We start from the raw sequence: 15,329 nt of genomic DNA, 5'->3' as shown, positions 1-15,329 counted from the left end.
TCTGTAATATAGATTTAATTATACATTAATTATAAGATATATATTTATAATATAAATATAAATTTAATATAAATATATTAAATTTAATATACATGTCCTAAGTGTTTGCTTGTTTATTATTTTGCTTGGTTCATCAAACAATTCTTTAACTTAAGAGGGGCTAGAAATCATTATGTAACAAAAAGATTGTAATGGAAGAAAATGTAAGGTCAGTTACTTGCTGAAGTTCTAAGTACTCCCTTCCATTTTGTTGCATAAAACAGTTTTATCTTAGGGAACTTATTCTCATATGGGGAATACATAACAAAAGTTCTCTTATTTTTTTCTCTTTTCTTTTTTTTGATACAAAACAAAGAACAGCTGTCCCCTACCAAGGTAAGTCACTTTACTAAAAAGAAAATGCCCCAGTAACTAGCAAAATATACCTACTATTCAATATACGAGCCAGTCTTTCTCCCAGTTTTTCAGCAATAACTCTAGATTTACAGAATATGGGAGAAATGAAATTTCAGACTTCTAAGATAAATTTGGGGAAAGCAGAACAAGACTACAAACATCCAAGGACACAAACATCCAAGGACATCCAAAGACTACAAAAATCCAAGATTAGATTTGTGCTAGTAGACTTTATTAAAAATTTTAATACTACTTCTCTTTTTAAAGGTTACTCATTAAACTTGACAACGTGGGTGAATGTTGAAACCACTCTGCTGTTTATATGAAATTACCACAAAATTGTATATCAATAGTACTTTAATAAAAAAAAGATTAAGGTTTTAGAAAGACATTTTTCATTTCACCTAAAATTTTATATTTACACCACGTGAAAACTGTTGGGAAGAAAACTTCACTGAAATAAAATGCTATCCAGAATCCAAAAAGAAAAAAAAGTGGTGACCCATGAATATTGCTATCACACCAGGAGACATGGTGTATACCTTAAAGTTTGTAAACAGAGTGGAAGAAATCTGATGTATCATTCTGGAATAAGGATTCTAGTTCACCCAGATCCATACAAAATCCAAATGTCTTCCTGCATATTACAGATGACTAACGACATTTTCACACCATCCAAGAAATAGCCTTAATTCATTCCTATACATTTCATCTCTGAAAATGAATAAACATCCAAAAAAGAAAAGAAAAAAAAGAATTTTATAAATAATATTAAAATGTCTAATTTAATTTTTAAAGGAATATTCCATCTTTCATAAAGTAAGTCAAAATGACTTGTATTAGATATATTTAAGAAATTAATTTGTTATGGCTATTCAATAAATATTATTTATTACATATAATCACTTCAAATTACTGTGATTATGACTTGGGCACTGCCAGCCAGTACTATGTCTTTCATCATTTGGCATTTGGCATTACATATCACTAGAAATATTTGGTTGTCAATAATAAATTTGTAAGACCCAATGGCCTTATTCCGGTCTGCGTTTCCCCCCAGTGAGGAGACGAAGGACACGGCAGATCGATGCAACAAGCAAGAGGTTTATTATTATTCCAGCTAGCTGGGGTCCAAGTGTCTGCCCGACACAGCAGGTTTCAACAAGGACCCCGAGCACTCAAAGCCAAGGGTTTATATAGCATTTTCAAAGCACTTAACTTATAGTAATTTTCCACAGCTATATATTATTCTTGCAAGACATACATCCTGGGGTTAGGCAGGAGCAAGATAAGACCACTCCTCAATTGTCAGGGTGGTTCCGCATGATAAGCTTGGTATGTAGGATTAACTGACCAAGGCTAGCTGACCAGGGGTCACCGCTGCCTGATTCCAGTGCTCATGATTGATTAACTTGCTTTTCAAAGCCTTACCCAGTTCCTGTTTATCTTTTTAAGTCACACACACTCAGAAAATGGCTTCTAGGCCCTTAAGATGGCTACTCTTATGCTAACCTATTTCTATTCTTACATTCCCCTCTTTTTCTTGTACCTATTTCAATCATGAAACTAGGGGTCATCTGTTTGGTCAACACTCTGATAGTTCTGTCTCAACACCATGATTTGCATGGTGCTAATGCGTTCTCTGATAAAGGTAACTAGGTGGTTTAGGATGCAGGGGCCAAAAGTTAGAATTAATATTAAGATTATTAGTGGCCCTACTAGAGTAGAGATGAGGGTAGTGAACCATGGCGAGGAGTTGAACCAGGACTCAAACCACCCTTGGTTTTGTTCTCTTTCTCTTTTCCTTTCAGCTAACCCTTCTGTAACTTTGGCCATGGAGTCTTTTACTACTCCTGAATGGTCTACGTAGAAGCAACATTCTTCTTTAAGGGCAGCGCACAGTCCGCCTTATTGGAGGAATAACATGTCTAACCCTCTTCTATTTTGAAGGACTACTTCTGTAAAGAAGTTAAAGAGTCTTCCAGGGTGGATATGGATTTCTCTATTTCTTCTAAGTCTGCATCTATGTCTTTTCTGAGACTGTGGTAATGCTGGTTCTAGAGAACTAGTGAGGATGCTCCTGTGGCTACCCCTGCTGCTCCTAGGCCGAGGCCTAGTAAGAGGGCGATAGTCAGACTCATGGGTTCTCGTTTGACTTGGGGTGAAGACTGGCTTAGTTGGGACAGGACTTCGTCATAAAGATGGTAAATAAGGCGGGGTATTAATTATACTAAAAACAAAAGTCAGACGTTTCGCCTAACTTCTGGGAATGAACACATGGAGTGACTCCGGTTTGGCAGGCCCACCACTCGTTAGATGGGGGAATATAATAAGTTGGGGTGATGCTTATTACTTCTGTCTTGTTGCAGAGGGAGGTGTAAGTTTTAGTAACTTTCCCAATGCAGGTTCCTTGCCCACTTACAGAGGATAAAGTGAGTCTAGGTCCTTTCTGCTGCCATCTACACTGGGAGGGGTCAGAAGACTGGTCGAGAGCATAAACGAATGCTATACCTTCATAGTAAGGGGGAGCAACATCATAGCATAACCAGCAGGAGCGAGTTAGCTCGGGACGGGAATTGTTGACAACTTGGAAAGTGCCTCTGGCTTTCCACAGTGGGGGCTGGTGTCCAAGCTGGGCTCAGGCTCTGGGGAAGGGACTTAGGGGGCTGTGTCACTTTGAGAGGCTGTCTAGGGGTTTTGCGTGCTTCAGGTTTCAATAATTTATTTGGACCTAAGGCTATCTCGACTATTGGCTCAACTTTTAATTTGACTCAGATAAGGGTTCCAAAAGGAGGGGTCTGATAAAAATATAGGCCCCAGGTTAACCCTGTCTGCCATCGGGTGTCTTTTTTTCCTTGTTCTGTGAACTGGAGCCTGAGCAGATTACAGTCTGGGCTGTACCTAGTTTGGGTGCATGGTTTAACAAATGAGAGAATGATGAGCTGGGGAGTTACTTGCCACTTCCACTCCCCATCATTTGTGGTAACACAACTCCAGCGTGCACAGTATCGGGACTCGGCCCCTCCACACTGCTGCTTCGCTGGCCCTGTTTGAAACCCTGGGCACACATAAAACCCATTTCAACTCACAGAGACTTGGCACTGTTTTTCTCGCCAGTCTCCCCCTCCCATTCCAACCGGACAGAACTGAGGGGTGCAGGGAAGAGGGGTGCCTGAATGCTGACTCCTACCCTTTCTGCCTCTCTTTTCTAAGTCTGCTACTCTATCTAGGTTAAAGTACAGGTTAGGGAACCACGTGCCTAAGGGGGTTGTGTGGGAAGTGCGGTTGTATATTTCATGAGTTTCCCAATTCTCTATTTCCCAGGTGAGCCGATAGGGGACATGGGGGTTAGGGTCACTGAGTGCAATAGGGGAAAGGCACAATATATATAATATGAGCAGTGCAGTCTTAGCTTTTGTGAATTGTCTTTGTCCAGCTGACATGGTCATCTTGGAATAGAGTTTTTGGGAATGGTGCGTGGGTCAGCTGAACAGCACTGGTGTCTCCGGACGTGCACCTGGTCACTTTAGGGGTCTTCTGGTGATTTTAAGCTGGAGAGGATTCTCAGTAGACTGGGCTCTCCACGAGAGATGGTCATCAGCTGTCTCGGCTGAGATAACGGGTTTCACATGAGATGCGTGAATCCAAGCGGCAATCCCGTCGATTTTGACTGCTGTTGGGGTGGTCAGCAACACTAAGTAGGGTCCTTTCCACCACGGCTCGAGGGACTGTGCTTGGTGCCGCCTTACAAACACAAAGTCTCCAATTTGGAACGGGTGGGCTGCTTCTGGAGTGCCGGGCTCATAGACTGCTTTTAGTTGGGTCCACACTTCTCTTTGGACTGCCTGGAGAGCTTTCAACCTATTATATAAATTGCGATTGTCAGTCTGGGTAATGGGGAGGGGGTCATGCAGACAAGTAAGTGGGGCGGGGGAGCCATAGAAGATTTCAAAGGGGGTTAGATTGAGATGAGTAGGGGTGTTGCAAGCTCGGAACAAGGTCAGGGGAAGGAGCACCACCCAGTCTGAGCCAGTCTCTATGGTCAATTTAGTTAAGGTCTCTTTCTTTTAGGGTTCAATTCATCCTTTCTACTTGCCCTGAACTCTGGGGTCTGTACATGCAATGTAATTTCTAATTGGTCCCCAAATACTTAGCAACTCCCTGACTTACCCGGGCGATGAAAGCGGGTCCATTGTCAGATCTTATTACCTTAGGTATCCCGGACCGAGGAAATATTTCTTCTAATATTTTCTTTATTACTACTGCAGCTGTTTCCTGCCTTGTTGGAAAGGCTTCGACGCATCCTGAAAAGTTATCTACAAACACTAGGAGATACTTAAATTTATACTTCCCTGGTTTAATTTCAGTAAAGTCTATTTCCCAAAACTGTCCAGGCCAGTTCCCCCTTGCCCGTTTTCTGGTCCATTTCTTCTTCCCAGGTGAGTTTGTTTCTTGACAAGGAACGCACGGCTTAACTACGGATTCAGCTATCTGCTGCAGGTTCGGCACATACCACCCAGAGTTTAAAACAGTCTGAGTAAGTTTGTGTGCTCCTAAGTGTGTCCACTGGTGCATCTGTTTGATTATGGCTTTGGCAGTTGTTTGGGGCAGGATGATTTTTCTATCTTGGGTGCACCAGGCTCTCTTCTGTTCATCAAAATAGTGAGTACTGTCTTTGGAGATTAGTTCTAAATCTGCTGGGCTATATTGATAGGGTGGCAGGCTTGGCTCAGGCTGGGTTTCAGAGAGGAAGATTTCTACAGTCTTTGTGGCCGCTTCTCGGGCAGCTTGATCAGCCATATTATTGCCTACGGTGATGTAGGACTTTCCAGGTTGGTGAGCGGGGCAATGAATTATACTTACTTTGGCTGGTTTGTGCAGAGCTTCTAAGAGTGCCGTGATTTCCGGCTTGTTTTTTATTTCTCTTCCTTCGGAGGTGAGGAGTCCTCTTTGTTGGTAAATGGCTCCATGCACATGTGCCATCGCAAAGGCGTATCTGCTATCTGTATAGATGTTAATTTTCTTTCCGGACCCCAGTTCTAGTGCTCTCATAAGAGCAATGAGCTCAGCTTTCTGTGCTGAGGTTCCCTCGGGGAGGGGCTGAGCCCACACTATTTTTTCTCCATCTACTACAGCCGCTCCTGCCTTACACTTTCCTTGGTCTAGGTAGCTGCTTCCATCTATGAACCAGGTGGCTTCAGCATCTGGTAAAGTCAGGTCAGTCAAGTCTTTACGCCACCCATGGGCTTCGGCTAATACTTGCTGACAGTCATGCACCAGGGGTTCAAGATTGGGGTCTGGCAGCAAAGTGGCCGGATTGAGACTGGTCGGAAGAGAGAATGTCACACGGTTGGAGTTGAGCAACAGGGCTTGGTAGTGAGTTATCCAAGCATTTGTAAGCCACCAATGCAGGGGCTGCCGGATTATGCTTTCTAGTGCATGCGGAGCAGTCATGGTTAGATTTTGCCCTAGGGTCAATTTGTCCACATCTTTGACTAGTACTGCTGCTGCCGCGATTATTTTCAAGTATGCAGGCCAGCCGGAGGCTACTGGATCTAGTTTTTTAGACAGGTATGCTATGGGCCATTTCCATGGTCCGAGCTTCTGAGTTAGCACCCCTTTGGCTATCCCCCTGTTCTCTGCCATGGACAGGTGGAAGGGTTTTGTCACATCGGGGAGTCCCAGAGCTGGGGTGGACATCAATGCCAGCTTAATGGCATCAAATGCCTTCTGTTCTTCCTCTCCCCAAAAGAATGATCTAGCTTTGGTGAGAAGGTAAAGGGGGGCTGCCATCTCTGCAAACCCAGGGATCCATAGCCTGCAAAATCCTGTGGTCCCCAGGAATTCTCTGACTTGCTTAGGAGTCTCAGGCAGGGGGATATGGAGAACAGTCTCTTTCCTTGCATCTGACAGCCTCCTCTTCCCTTCTCGTAACACATAGCCCAGGTAGCTTACCTGTCATTTGCAGATTTGTGCTTTCTTGGCTGATGCCCAATATCGTAGAGTTCCTAATTCTGCCAGAAGTTTCTCCGTACCTTTCAGGCAATCTTCTCTCATTTTGGCTGCAAGCAGAAGATCATCAACATATTGCAACAAGGTTACCTGGGTGTTAGCTTCTCGATATAGTGCCAGGTCTTGGTTGAGAGCTTCATCGAAGAGGGTGGGGGAATTTTTGAATCCTTGCGGGAGCCGGGTCCACGTGAGTTGCCCCATCACTCCTCCGTCTGGGTCTCTCCATTCAAAGGCGAAAAGTTCTTTTCTCTTCGGCACAAGTTGGAGGCAGAAGAAGGTGTCTTTTAAATCTAAAACGGTATACCAGCCTCGGAGAGGTGGCAAGGAACTTAAAAGATTATAAGGATTAGGAACCATGGGATGAATGTCCATTACCTGCTTGTTAACTTCTCGCAGGTCTTGGACTGGACGGTATTCATTTGTGCCTGGCTTCCTGACAGGAAGAAGGGGGGTGTTCCAGGCAGATTGACATCCATGCAATATCCCCAACTGGAGGAATCAGGTGATATGGGGCCAGATTCCCTCTCTGGCATCTCTCGGCAAAGGGTACTAGCGAATGGCTACGGGGGTGGTTTGTGGTTTTAGTTTGACAAAGACAGGCAGCCTATGTTTAGCCTTCCTGATTCCTGCCATCTCTGCCCATGCCTGAGGGAACTTTCTTAGCCACAGGCTGAGCTCTCCCGAGCATGGGTTCTCTTTTTTGAATTCAAAGAGTCTATACGCATCTTCTAACATCACAGTCAATATCTGGATGGGGTCCTCTGAGGGCCTTTTAAGCTGTGGCCCCTCTGGCAGGAAATGGATCTGGGCTTTCATTTTTGTGAGCAAGTCTCTTCCCAATAAAGGATATGGGCAATCCGGGATCACGAGGAAAGAGTGAGACACTAATCCTCTTCCCAGGTCTACAGTCCGTGCGGTGGTCCAAGAGTACAATTTATTTCCCGTGGCTCCCTGGACCCATGATTTCCGATTTGAGAGCCGTCCGTCAGCTTGTTGCAATACTGAGTGCTGTGCCCCAGTGTCTACTAAGAATCGAGTAGGTTTCCCCTCCACAGTTAGGGTTACCCTAGGTTCGGGGAGGGGCTCCGAACCCCATCCCCCCTAATCACTGTCTTCGTGCATGGTCAGAATTTTAGGGTGGGCAACAGGTTTTTCCCACTGCTGAGGTTTCTTTCTCTTGTTTGGGCATTCTCTGGCCCAATGTCCTTTCTCTTTACAGTACGCACACTGATCTTTATCTAGCTGCTGTCTCCTGCTGCCTGGCCCTGGTTTAGGTTCTCTGGTCTCTCTCACAACAGTGGTAAGGATTTTATGGAGGTTGCGTTCTTGCCATCTTTCTTTCCTCAGCTCTGTTTCCTCAGTCTCTCACAGCTTCCTACCTTCTTTTTCCTCTTCAGTCTCTCTATTATGATACACTTTCTCTGCCACCTGCACTAAGTCTCGCAGGATTTTGTCCTGCAGCCCTTCTAGCCTCTGCAATTTCCTCCTGATGTCTCTACTAGATTGATCTATAAAAGCTACAATAACTGTGGCTTTATGTTCCTCACTGACTGGATCATACGGAGTGTACTGCCGAAAAGCCTCTTTGAGTCTTTCTAAAAATGCTGAGGGGGATTCATCGGGTCCTTGAAGGACTCCCCTTACCTTAGCCAAATTGGTGGGGCGCCTTGCCACTCCCCTGAGACATGCCATCAGAGCCTGGTGGAAGACTTTCAGGTGCTCCTTACCTTCTGGGGTGTTGAAGTCCCAATCAGGTCTGGTTAGGGGGAACCCCTCCTCGATAATGGCTGGGTTCTGAGTGGGTCACCCATCGGCCCCTGGTACATTCTTCCGGGCCTCTAGGAAGATCCGGTCTTTTTCTTCCATGGTAAACAGGACCTGTAACAACTGGTTGCAGTCATCCCAAGTGGGCTGATGGGTGAAAAGTAAAGATTCAATCAGATTGATCAACCCTCTGGGATTTTCTGAAAAAGGGGGATTTGGGGCCTTCCAGTTGTATAGGTCTGAGGAAGAAAAAGGCCAATACTATAGGAGTTGCTGGCCATCCTCAGAGGGGGGGCCAAGGGCTTAAAGGCAAAGTGTCACAGCAGCCCCTGGTGAGGGGGCCCGGCAGCTCCTTGTCCCTCTGGCTGGGCCAACGTTCTGCCCTCCGCTGGCCTGAGGGGTCAGAGGAGGTGAGGGAATGATGGGAATGGAAGGGACAGGAGGAACAGGAGAGAGAGGAGGGGAAGGAATAGGGACTGGGGGGCGGCAGGTTGGGGGAGAGTGGTAGGAGGGTATGGAGGGGGAGAATCGAGGAGGAGGAGATCTGCATCGGGGGGTGAAGGCAGAACTTTCTTAGGTTCTTTCAGGTCCTTGCGGAGCACAAAAACCTGTGAAGATGGGTGGAGTAAGAAGGGCTGAACCCAAGAGGGGGATTCTGTGACTAAGCTTTCCCAAACAAGAATATAAGGAGTCTGGTCTTGGCATGTGCGGGATCCGGTATCGAAGACTTTCTTCTTGACTGCCTGTATAAGGGGTAGAGAGAAAGATCCCCCAGGAGGCCAGCCAACCTGAAAGGCCGGCCAATCGGCTGAGGCCAGAGTGTTCCATTTATCCTTTTTATCAAGAACAGACATATTATTTGCTCTACTCTTTACGTCTCCCCAGTGTCTTAATGTCAAGTCTAAAGGAGTCGTCTGCGTCTGTCCCATTTCTTCCATCAGTAACAAAACTAGGATAAACACAGTAGCTAACAAACAGGCGCCTACAGAAAAGAATCTACCACAGCCGCGGAGGCAAAACTGAAACTGAGTTGAGGGCCTGTCGGACTGCAGCAGCAGCCGACTTTCCTCACAGATGAGGACCTCGTCCTCCAGACGGGGGCAAGGGACGTCTCCCAAGACCCTTGGCTGGTGACCTGCCAGCGCGTCCGCCTAAGTCAATGCCAACCCAGATACAGATTGGAGCTCCTACATGCTTTATACAGGTTTCAGGTTTGTTCGCGAACAAAAACACTGGGTATGCTCACCATCCGGTAAGGCACTTTCTGATTAAACACAGAACATTCTTACAGGTTTGACAAGAAACACACGGATACAAACACAGTATTACCTGGCTAGGGCAAGCCTCCGATCCTTGGCTTGTCGTTCCTCCGGGGTGGGGCACACGATCCTGGATGAGCCCCCAAATGTAAGACCTAATGGCCTTATTTTGGTCTGTGCTTCTCCCCAGTGAGGAGATGAAGGCCACGGCAGATCAATGCAACAAGCAAGAGGTTTATTATTATTCCAGCTAGCTGGGGTCCAAGTGTCTGCCCGACACAGCAGGTTTCAACAAGGACCCCGAGCACTCAAAGCCAAGGGTTTATATAGCATTTTCAAAGCACTTAACTCATAGTAATTTTCCACAGCTATATATTATTCTTGCAAGACATACATCCTGGGGTTAGGCAGGAGCAAGATAAGACCACTCCTCAATTATCAGGGCGGTTCCACACAATAAGCTTGGTATGTAGGATTAACTGACCAAGGCTAGCTGACCAAGGGTCACCGCTGCCTGATTCTGGTGCTCATGATTGATTAATTGTTTTTCAAAGCCTTACCCAGTTCCTGTTTTTCTTTTTATGTCACACACATCCAGAAAATGGCTTCTAGGCCCTTAAGATGGCTACTCTTATGCTAACCTATTTCTATTCTTACAAATTCACAGGACAAAAGGGCTCTTTTGGTTTTTAATATTTATTCATAGTAGATAATTCTATGAATGTTTTGTGACACTAATATAGAAAGAGACAGCACTGTTATTTCAAATATATATTTGTTATTCTATTTTATTCTATATTTAACATACAATAAAATAAAACACAAGAAATGGAGGAAGTCTAGTAACCATAATTTTGCTCGTGTAATTGTACATTAATGATACCAAAATAAAATAAATAAAGCACAAGATTCTTTGATTACACCTCCTAAATGATGCCAAAATTCAGTCAAGTAATAAATATTTGCAATGTGTACTTAGAAATTAAGTTAATGTAATTTCTAATTTGTCTTTTATTGCCATATTATAGGAACTTCCCTGTTTTTATAGTTCTCTGAAATGAGGGAAGTAATTTACAGCCAAATGAGTTGATAAGTTTTAATTTTTTCAGATTTGATACTGATTTATTTCAAAACAAAAGAAGTAACATTAAATTAAAGATTTCTTATAAATACCCCTGGAAGAAAAAGAGTGGAGCACATTGTCCAGATCAACACTATTATCTCTAGCCTTTGGTTTCCATCCTGGAAGTAAGATATCTTTATTTTTCCATATTAACATGCCCCCATTCTAAAAATATTCTCTACCGGGTCTCAGTTAGATTAACTTTGACAGGGCGCCCATAAATATATGCATATCTATATTCTCTCCTGGTTTGGAGAGGTTGGTAACATAGAGCATCATGTAAATCTGATTTACCATACATATGAATCCTCACTTCAAGACTGCTTGAGAGGGAACTTCACAAAGAACTTTTTTTTCTCTAGGTTCAGACTAGATTCAGGAGTTCACCTGACCCCCAGAAGGATAGGTTTGTTCTACTCAGAAATTCTCATATTCTTCTGACAAAATGAACATTGGGGTCAAGCAAGTCCCTCTCACTTAAAAGCTCTTTGAAGAAAAACAAAACTGGGGCATAGGAGAAGGGAAAATTTTTGTTTGAATGAATGTTGTATGCCTTCTGCAGCATTTTAAATCACTGAATCAAGTGATATATGGGTAGATAAATAATTGAGATAGTGAGACATGGGAAAAAAGATTTTTAAATGTTGATAAAATCTGGGATTTTTTCCATTCCTGGGCTGATTTTGTAAGGATTTTAAAATTATAATTGTTACCCTTTATCAGCTGTTAGTTATTCTGATAAAAACACTTTATTTTTATATCCTTTATGAAGACAAAAATACTTATTCATCTTTAGTAGAATTGTTAATGCATTAAAGCTTCATTAAATTAATAGTTGTCATATTAAGACAAAAGCCAAATGTAAGTAAAAATATTCTTATTGGATTATCTATAGTACAATAATAATCAAGCTGGTATCATCTAAACTACTTATACAGAATTTCTTTTCAAAGAACAGTGAGAAAAAGGTGAATATGTATTTTTTCTTACATAGTTTTTTAATCTATATTTACAGTTTTGGACCTTGATATATGATCAAATCGATAGGTTCCCAAAATGATAGTGGAGGTAAAGGAGGGATTCTTCTAAATTATAAAATTGTGATATAATATGACAATTATTAGATAGTTATTAGATGATGCTGACAATTATTACTATAGCAAATTAGAATGTTGATAACAATGCTTAATGGGCATAAGGTTTGTTGTGCCAAAATCTTCAAAAGAAATTTTAAGAATCAAAAATAAAGCTGTGTTATCTGGAAATGGATAAACAGCAAGGAAAAGAGGTGAATTCAGAAATGGAATGAGCTCCAGGGGGCTAAAATTGTAGGGAAGCAGAATCCCATGTAGATAATCTTAACAGAGTTTATGTTTTCAAATTATAGAGAGGTGAAAAAGGTTCCCTCTGGCAGTAAGGTACCATTGCTAAAGGTTTATATAAGGTCACTAGGAATACTGGATTGCATTAAAGTAAATGGACATAATGACCTTCAGTGCAGTGTACCTAGACAAAACTTTAATATAAGAAATAGCTGAAGGAAAATTCTTAATCCCAGACAATGAGTGTGCTAATATTCTCTTTTGTAATAGGAGAAAATTATGACACCTACCTTGTAGAATGGTTTTGAATGATTATGGAGTATAAATATATTTGTCTTTAATGTATTTGCCATAATGTCTTTATTTCTTTTCAATGACCAGAAACATTAAGCATACTCCCTTTAGAGTGTTATAAAATTTTTGCTATGTCCTGGTTTCTGCCTCATGCTTCTGTAAAATTTTGTACCAATGTAATAAGTTTATTTGAACAAACTAATAAATCCAGTGAGTCTTTACCAATACAAAAGATCAGAGCAGAAGAAAGCATGATCTAGGAACTGCTAGGAGTGTGCGCCAAAGAATTAGGTGACTTCTGTGCAGAAAACATGAGAGTAAGTTATCTCTATACAGGAGACCAAATTATTCAACTGACTAATAATTAGGTTTTTTCTTTTGGTTTTTTGTCATTTTTGTCTCAAATTCTGATGACAGGAGGATGCTAAAAAAATTATACTTGTAATTCATATGCTTTATATGCTTGTACCTATCCACCAGTCTGCAGTAGATAAACATGACAATCCATCAAAGAAAGGCCATGAGATATAGTCTAGATGCTCACACTTTTGACCAAATACCATTGGATGTATGGCAGAGGTATAGGAAGTATTTGAAAATAATTTTCAAAATGAAAACAGTATGAGGTATTATACTGGATTTCGAGTAAGAGTTAACATTTTCATCATCAGAATCTAGGGCTGTATGGTCACAGTACAAATCATTGGCATTTGTCTCTGTGAGCACTCTGGAACATATATCATTTGTGCATCATACACTGTACCTTAGGATGATAATATGATCCATGAGCAAATGATTTAACTTGGTAATTCCAGAAAGCAACCTAAAATTGAAAAGAAATATTATATACAATGTTCAATTTTAATGAGAAAGCTTGGCTGTCTGGGAGACAGAGTCACCAAGATGTGAACAAAGACGTTTTGTCAGTCTTTTCCAATACATAGAGTCCCAATATATAGCATATGGACAGCATATAGTGGGTGCTCATTTTATATTTTATAAAACAAATCTTGAATATATTTATCAAGAGAAGCTTAAAATGTCCCCAAACCACTGAGAAGCAATTTGCATTTATGGAGAAATAATATTGCCAAGGCTTATTTGGTCACTGGGTATTTTGTGATAAACACAAATGATGATCTAATGTAAATATTTGGAGTAAGCAACTAGCCACAGAATTAAATCAAATTATTTTGTTTGTACATGAAATTTCAATAATATATATGAGAAAGAAATGTAATGGTAGTTTAGAAACACGGCAACTAATAGGACATTAAAATCAATCATTGCATATCTATTTCATAAGAATATATTTAGAAAAAGAGAACTTAGTCTTAGTCACAGGAAAACAAGGCAAACAACTATATATATTGCACAAGAAAGCAAATTCCAAAAGAATTTTGTCAATTACATTCGTTTTGAATGTAAGTGAATGTAAGTAGAGAGCTGAAGTTGTTTCTCAGTGGTGTGAAATTTAAAACCAATAGTGGTTTCTTCTGTTGTTCTTTTAGAAATTGATCTCATTCAAAGAGGTAAAATATACCGATATTTGTTTATACTTTAAGATACTGAAATGTATTATACATTATCAAGTTTCTTTTTAAAATAGCATTCTCTATCTAATAATATTAAATAATTCACTATTATTATGTTTTTCCTTGAAAAGCTAAGACAGTAATTTAGGAACATGTTATTTTTTCTTTCTGTGATGGGCTCATTTAAAAATGTGTATTTAGGGCGGAGCCAAGATGGCGGCATGAGTAGAACAGCAGAAATCTCCTCCCAAAACCACATTTATCTATGAAAATATAACAAAGACAACTCTTCCTAAAATAGAGACCAGAGGACACAGGACAACATCCAGACCACATCCACACCTGCGATAACCCAGTGCCTCGCAAAGGGGGTAAGATACAAGCCCCGGCCCGGCGGGACCCAAGCGCCCCTCCCCCCAGCTAGCGGCAGGTGGAAAGGAGTCAGCAGGGAGGAAGAGCCCAGGACTGCTGAACACCCAGCCCCAGCCATCCAGACCAGAGCGCAGACACAGTGCATGCATGGGGTCCTGGATACTAGGGAAACAGGGCGGCAGGACCGGTGAGCGGGTGCCTGAGGCCGACGCCGGAGAACAAAGAAATGGGAGTGGTATTTTTTTTTCCCTCTTTTTTTTTTTTTGGAAGTCTTAAAGGGACAGGGACCCTAATACTAGGGAAACAGGGAAGCAAGACCGGTGAGTGGGTGGCTGAGACTGGCACCTGGGGACAAAGAAAATCGTGCATTTTTCTTATCTTTTTTCTTTTTTAATTATTTATTTAATTTTTTTTCTTTTGTTGTTGCTGTTCTTGTTTTGGTTTGGAGAGTGCTTTTTGGAAGTATTAAAGGGGCAGGGCAAGACACTTAGTAAAGAGGCAGGGAATCTGGGGATCTCTGGGCACTCTAACCCCCTGGGAAGCAGGGAGTACAGAGGACCCTCATGAAGATAAATAGCCTACCAGCTGCTCCACATCCAATGGGGCTCCACCATTTTGGAGCAGCAGCCCGAGCCAGGCCACATCCACAGCGACAGCGGAGATAAACTCCATAGCAGCCCAGCAGGAAGCAGAAGCCCTGTCTGCGCACAGCTGCCCAGCACAAGCCACTAGAGGTCGCTATTCTCCCAGGAGAGTAAGGCCACAAACCAACAAGAAGGAAAGCTCTTCCAGCTGTCACTCGTACCAGCTCTGCAAACTATCACTATCACCATGAAAAGGCAAAACTACAGGCAGACAAAGATCACAGAGATAACACCTGAGAAGGAGACAGACGTAACCAGTCTTCCTAAAAAAGAATTAAACGTAAAAATCATGAGCATGCTGACAGAGATGCAGAGAAAAATGCAAGAGCAATGCAGAGAAAAATGCAAGAGCAATGGGATGAGATGCAGAGAAAAATGCAAGAGCAATGGGATGAAGTCTGGAGGGAGATCACAGATGTCAGGAAGGAGATCACAGAAGTGAAACAAACCCTGGAAGGATTTATAAGCAGAATGGATAAGATGCAAGAGGTCATTGAAGGAATAGAAACAAGAGAACAGGAACATATGGAAGCTGACATAGAGAGACAAAAAAGGATCTCCAGGAATGAAACAATACTAAGAGAATTATGTGACCAGTCCAAAAGGAA

General features: G+C 42.1%; 1 long non-coding RNA gene across 1 annotated transcript in view; it reads right to left on the bottom strand.

Moving 5' to 3' along the window:
* Positions 1-608: 608 nt before the first annotated feature.
* Positions 609-15,329, bottom strand: part of LOC140849618 (uncharacterized) — a 37,203-nt gene continuing 22,482 nt past the window's right edge. Inside the window, exons 2-3 of the long non-coding RNA XR_012131723.1 lie at positions 8,136-8,319; positions 609-4,257 (exon numbers count right to left, since the gene is read on the bottom strand). This is a non-coding gene — a long non-coding RNA (uncharacterized lncRNA). The remainder of the gene's footprint in view (positions 4,258-8,135; positions 8,320-15,329) is intronic.

The sequence above is a fragment of the Manis javanica genome, chromosome 5 (assembly GCF_040802235.1).
Source record: "Manis javanica isolate MJ-LG chromosome 5, MJ_LKY, whole genome shotgun sequence".
Classification (NCBI taxonomy): Eukaryota; Metazoa; Chordata; class Mammalia; order Pholidota; family Manidae; genus Manis; species Manis javanica.
The sequence above is the reverse complement of the archived record's forward strand: the minus strand, read 5'-3'. Positions and strand labels throughout refer to the sequence as shown.